The sequence below is a fragment of the Pterocles gutturalis genome, unplaced genomic scaffold, assembly GCF_000699245.1.
Source record: "Pterocles gutturalis isolate BGI_N339 unplaced genomic scaffold, ASM69924v1 scaffold15221, whole genome shotgun sequence".
In the NCBI taxonomy this organism is placed as follows: Eukaryota; Metazoa; Chordata; class Aves; order Pterocliformes; family Pteroclidae; genus Pterocles; species Pterocles gutturalis.
In genome coordinates, this window is record NW_010100631.1 from 25,604 (window position 1) to 31,682 (window position 6,079).

General features: G+C 33.0%; 1 protein-coding gene across 1 annotated transcript in view; it reads right to left on the reverse strand.

The window, feature by feature from the left end:
- CORIN (corin, serine peptidase) overlaps positions 1 to 6,079 on the reverse strand; it is a gene marked incomplete at its 5' end in the record, with an annotated part of 51,171 nt that overhangs the window by 15,397 nt on the left and 29,695 nt on the right. The gene's annotated exons all lie outside the window — the stretch shown is intronic.

A 6,079-nucleotide genomic window follows, 5' to 3' on the forward strand; every position in this document is an offset into this window, starting at 1 on the left:
CTCTCCATCTAGTCAAAATCTAATACAGGCTGAATATACCAGAGGGATTACACATAAACACTCCTGGCTAATTCAGGCCACTTGTCCAGTCTGTCAAAAAATTCTTGAATTCTAATCCAGTCCTCCAAAATGCTTTCAGATCCTCCCAGTTTGATGCTGAATGAGAAATTATCAAGCATGCTCTCCACTCCATCTGAATGACTCACAACAACATTGAATATCATCCCAGACACACTGGGATGTGTCTAGCCCCACACTGATACGTCTTTATGGTTTGACAATGAATCATCAGTAATCTCATATAATTTAATCTTTGTCCTTATCCCCTTACTTATCTCAAAAGTCATTTCACATTGTGTGAAAGTAAAAATATATCACATTCTTCCCTATCCACAGTGTCTGTGCCTTTCCAAGGAACAAATTAAGGGAATCTGACATTATTTGATATTGATAAATATATTCTATCTGTCATTAAGACCTTATATCTCTGTAATTATTTGTTGATAATTGAAGCTAGGCAACTTTCCTCTTTTTCCCTTTTTAGATGGCATATCTAACAGGTTTAAGCTTTATGTAGCCGTTCTCTGTAAATGCTGAAAAGTATTGGCTACTACTATTGGCAGATTAATGGAGATCTACCGTAGCCATAAATCTTAAATGCTTCTGGATTAATTTCAGCAAAACTAGCTACTTTGAAGAGCAGCATATAACCTATTATTTTCTTAGGCTAGCCCTGATTTTTAACTCTTTGCCATCTTAGAAACATAATGTTTTGCTGAGGTTTCTTTGTAGTTCTGTTTTGGGTTTTCTGTTTGTTGGCTTTGCTTTATTTATTTAATATCCCTGGCTTTTCTGGTTCTTTCTCCAGATACTTATGCAGTTGTTCTGTATCAGTTCTTGTAAATTTGAACTACATCTCCACTCTGTCTAGAATTCCACTTCCAGTTTCAGGTCACTGTATAGCTTGTGCCTCAGCCAAGCTAGTCTTGCTGCTTCACAGTAAGATGTCTGCTAGATATAATGAACATCAAAGGTCACATATAATTCTAATATCTTTAATTTCTTTTAATCTAAGAAGTTTCCCTTAATCTAAGAAATTTCTTTTAATCTAAGGCAATTTTAAAAAAAATCATTCAATGATTCTACAAAATCAGTCACTCAAAATCAGAGAGGCAAGACATTAATTTTGCAGTAGCACTTATGTCTACCCAAGTGGGAAATTCTAACTTAGATTTTACTAATTTTTCAAATTTCAGTTTAAAAATTAGAATATTCCTTTACTACATTTAATTTCAATCTATGGACTCTTATATGTGTGTTTAAGAAAGGGATTTGTAGAATTAAAAAAGAAAAATAAAATCCAGTCTGTCTTCTACATTATAATTGTGCTCACAGTAATGAAAAAAAACCAAACCAAAACAGAAGGCAGGGACTAACTTCAGGTTATGAATTTAATATTTAAAAGTAACATAATTTGGGGTGCTTCCATACAGCAATGGTTTTAAGAGCTCATTCTCCCTATTCCATTATGGAAAACTCTCTCAAATGTATTAAATTGCAAGTTTAGAACAAAGTATAATCCATAAACTGGATTTGTTCTCCCTTCAAAGTAACAGTAACACTCCTCTGTTCAGCTTCTGTAATTCCATTGTTTTAAGCTACATGTGACAGCAAGTTTGAAAAAAGAAGCCTTGTGTTATGCGAGACGGTAATGATTAACGTGTGTATGAGCATTAATATGAAACAAATTAGGCCTATTTCAGAGCTGGCACAGCATCTGTTACCTGTCTGTACCTACTTACTGGTTAAGATGTTTCTCGTCTTGAGCAGAATTCTATAAAGCCATGGCTGTGCCATAGAATATGGAGTACAAGATCAAAACCTTTATTTTAACAGCAGTGAAATCAGAGAAACCCAAAATTTTAATGTGAAAACATATGGAGACATAGAAAATGGAAATTCAAAAGATTCACAGCATTGACAGAAAACTAAAACACATATGACTACATAGTTCTTAAAATTTTTGGTAGAAAGTAGGTAATCACTGTGATATTTCCAGGTTTCAAAATACCTGCAATCTTATGTCCTAACTGATAGATTACTCAACCCTATCAAGAATGAGTTAACATGTAATTATGCCAAAAAAAACTTTATATGCTTTCTTTTTCTCTGTCATTTGAGTCTCTGTAAGTTATAGGATTCATAAAGTATGACTTTGTAGCTAAACTTAAAAAAAGACCATTTTGGGCCATCTAAATTTAAAACTTTAAATAAAATATAGATTTTCTTATCTGGAAGTCTTAATTCAACTTCAAATTAAATGTAAAGTCCTTAATTTAAAATTAATTGGCTTTTATTTTTAAAAATATGAAGGAAACATTTTAGAGAAAAATATTGTTTTGAAATAAAATTGTGTTTCATTTTAAAAAGTTGAAACAAAATAACTTGATTTTTAACTTTATTTTCTCCTGATGAAACTATTCACTGAATTTAACAAAATTTGGTGTTATTTTTGTTCAACATTGTCCTTTACAGGATTACTATTCAATAAGAAATGTACTCATAGTTCTACTGGTAATAACACATTAGCCAGAAAAAACACTTCAACTTGCAGATTCCAGAGTAAATTTTCAGGACTGGCAGATTTAATATCTGTTTAGTGTTAAACTGAGTAATTTTGTTTTGGAAGCCCCTAGGAAAAATGGGTTTTATAATGCAATTTTTACAAGCTGTGACATAAAATAGTTTGAAAAAGGATTTGTGATCAGTCATTAGAGTAAGAGTGTTTCTTTGGTTGGCAGTATTCATGTATCTTTCTATTTCTTTTAGTCAATCACTGCATTGTTGAGGTTAGAAGGGACCTCTGGAACTCATCTGGTCCTACGCCTCTTGCACAAACAGGGCCACCTACAGCCCTGTAGTAGGCAACTCCTGTTGCCCAGGAGCACGTTCAGACAGCTCCAAGGGTATTGCAGATATTAAATCACTAATAACAATTATCTTTTTACAAAAAGAAAGAAAACTATCAAATCATGGAGCTAAAAAGTTTTATAGGAGGTGACCATATGCTTAATGACTGTTTGAAGCAATTTTCACAATTTGCGAGGAATTATTAGGTTGCAATTTCTTTGAAAAAAGCCTTATCCAAATAATTATATTGTAAACTACACATGTACATGAAAGATGAGACATAATCTATCAGATTTCATCTAATACAACTTTAATACAGTGATTGAAGTCTACATATTTTAACATTGTTTTATGGTTGCTCAAAATTACTGAAAGTCTTCCACATGTACCACAGCTTGTAATGTTATTTTCAGTAAATTTTATTTGATAGAGTTATTTGCTGCCATTCTTAAAAAAAATAAATGTAATCTGAAAAATTCGCTGTTTTTCTAAATCCTCTAAAGATTCCATAGAACACACTGCGGCCATGGACAACGTGAATGTATTCAAGGTAGGTCAAGTGTGTTTTACATTCTGTTGAGTGGGTCTAGATATCCAGATTGGATTAATGAGTTCAAATGCTTCATCTTTGGCATGGAATTTGATTTACTAAATGTCATCTTTATTCTTGGAGAAAATTAAGTAGGCTAAATTCAGAGGTTCAAATTTCTAATGCAGGTAGGACAGAAGTATTCCATTTTTTGCTCCTGTGATGTTTTTAAGCAAATAAGATGGCAAACTAAACTTCCATTATTTCTGTTACAGAAATAGTAAGAAAGCATAATAATTCATGTAAGAACAAAAGACTCTTGGTCCAGCACCTTGACTGCCCGGTTGGCAAATATTATTGAAGAACTTTGTACCAAAGAGAGAGGAATTACTACATTATACAGCAATTGGGAGCTGTCATTTGGGAAACCACTAGACACAGTTATGAAAAATAGTTTGCAGAGCTTATAGAAAATAAAAATATCATATGCTACTATTCATTGTAATTCCTGGTCTATGGTATTAAGAAGTCTCAACTTTGCTATCTCATGTGCACTATTTTTCTGTAAGAATAAACAAATGAACGATTATATAAAAATAAAATGTCATCATAAGTAATTAATAAAGAAATCTGCATAGCCACAAAACTTGGGGTTTCTGCAGTGTGCTATAATATGGACAGAATGTCTATATTCACAGCTTTAATTTTCTGCAGGAGTAAAATGAATTATTTCACATGGGGAATATCTGAAGAAAAGCACTGCTTAAAATACCATAAAATACCATATCTTTTTTTTTTTTTTTTTAAAGAGGATAACAAAGGATGTTTTTCATCATTATTTGAGCTCTATGCAGTCTACAGTCTAATTTACCTGTACCCTCAATGGTGACTGGAAACAGCTTATTAAATACATCAATGTTATCAACCTCACATTCAGACTTTCTTGTTATCATAAGCCAAACAAATAATGTATGCAGGACATAACAGCCAACAGATGAAGTTTATGGCTTTAGATCAGATTTCACATTAAGCTCGAATTTATCATTCAATCTTCTGCTTCACCATACAGAATATGCTACCCTCTGTGACATTTTTACTGAACTCCAATGCAATGCTAACAGAAGAATTAAATAGTTATATTAATTTGTATTACTCCTTTTTGAAATTAGTACTGCTGAACATATTATAATCTTTGGGTTTTTTCTTACAGATCTTCAGAGCTAATTTATTGTATTTTTGGCTGCATCACTTCACAGAAACTTGAAGAATAGATAAGAAAATCAAGCTTCAGATGATTGACAAAATCACACATTAAGAAAGGGGAAGACAAATACTACTTTGGTTTTATGAAGTATTGACAGGAGGAATTAGAAATTAGTATTAGAGTCAGACCGAAGTTGTAGATTTCATATTTCAACTGAAATTTCCCACTGCCCTTTACACAATCACCTGTCACTACGAAAAAGAATTTCTAGAAAAATTGATTTGTAGAATATCTTCCCCTGTTAGAAAATGGGTTTGTGAAAATTAATAATTATTTCTTAAAAGTGATAGGATTGATAACATCTGTTAGCAAGCCTCAGTGAAGGAGCAGGAAGGTATAAGTTTCTACTTATACCTTCAGTCACACCTCTGGAAAAAAGTCTTGTGATAATGTAATAGCTTTTCAATTTTCCTAGCAGCAAGCATCACAGGAAAGTTAATCAAATTTTATGTTAGGACTATGAGACTGAAATATTGAGAAGAAAAACATTATTGATGTTAAACCCATCAGTTTGTTATTAGACAACAAAGTAGTTGTAAAAGCAATAACTGTTTTTGAGGGTATCAAAGGAGTTTAAGCTTATTAGGATGTTATATAAAATTAAAGCATAAAGATAATGTCAATATTATTTAGATATGCTAAACTAGCTAGAGGAGTGCAGAATAGTTGAGTGTTAGAATGGCAGGCAGTCCATTCACTTCACGTGGTCTTGGATTCAGGGCATCTGTTACAGCTGATGTCAAGCACCCATGCAGTGCAAGGCAATACAGAGTAGGTTAAGTGCAGACACTGTAACCCAGGGTCTTTATCCTCCTGTGTTTTTTGAGAAAGGTACAAAGAACAAGATTGCGTGTCAGTATATGTCGTGGTAAAAGGCAGACAGAAAGACACTTTTAAATCCAGTTTGGTGATCAGACACTGACAAAAAATATCTTCTTGTACCATCAGGCTTATATTTTCCTAGTAGAAGACAGCTTTGGATATCAGAACAGATGAACTTGTTTTTTACCCAACAGTTATGTTTTGCGTCAACTATTCCATAAAGCAGATATTACTCTAGCGTGTGTGCAATAAGAAAGATGCATAGAGGCTCTTTTTCTTTTCTGAGTTCCACACAGAAAGCTCTGTCTTTAACAATTCATTGTTCAGAGATATCCAAGTTAAATATATCTGGTTGCCTAGCTCACCATACTTGTTGCAGAATGCAAATGAATTCAGAGAAATTTTCCTGTGTTTCCTCAGAGGGGAAAAGCTTGCTTTAATTCTTTAGGGAGACACAGAGTATCACATTGCCAAATGATTCTGAGCCTCAGCAATAACTGCAAGTCCAAATATTGAGGCTTGGCAAGACTTCATTATCTTTTCAACACACTCTT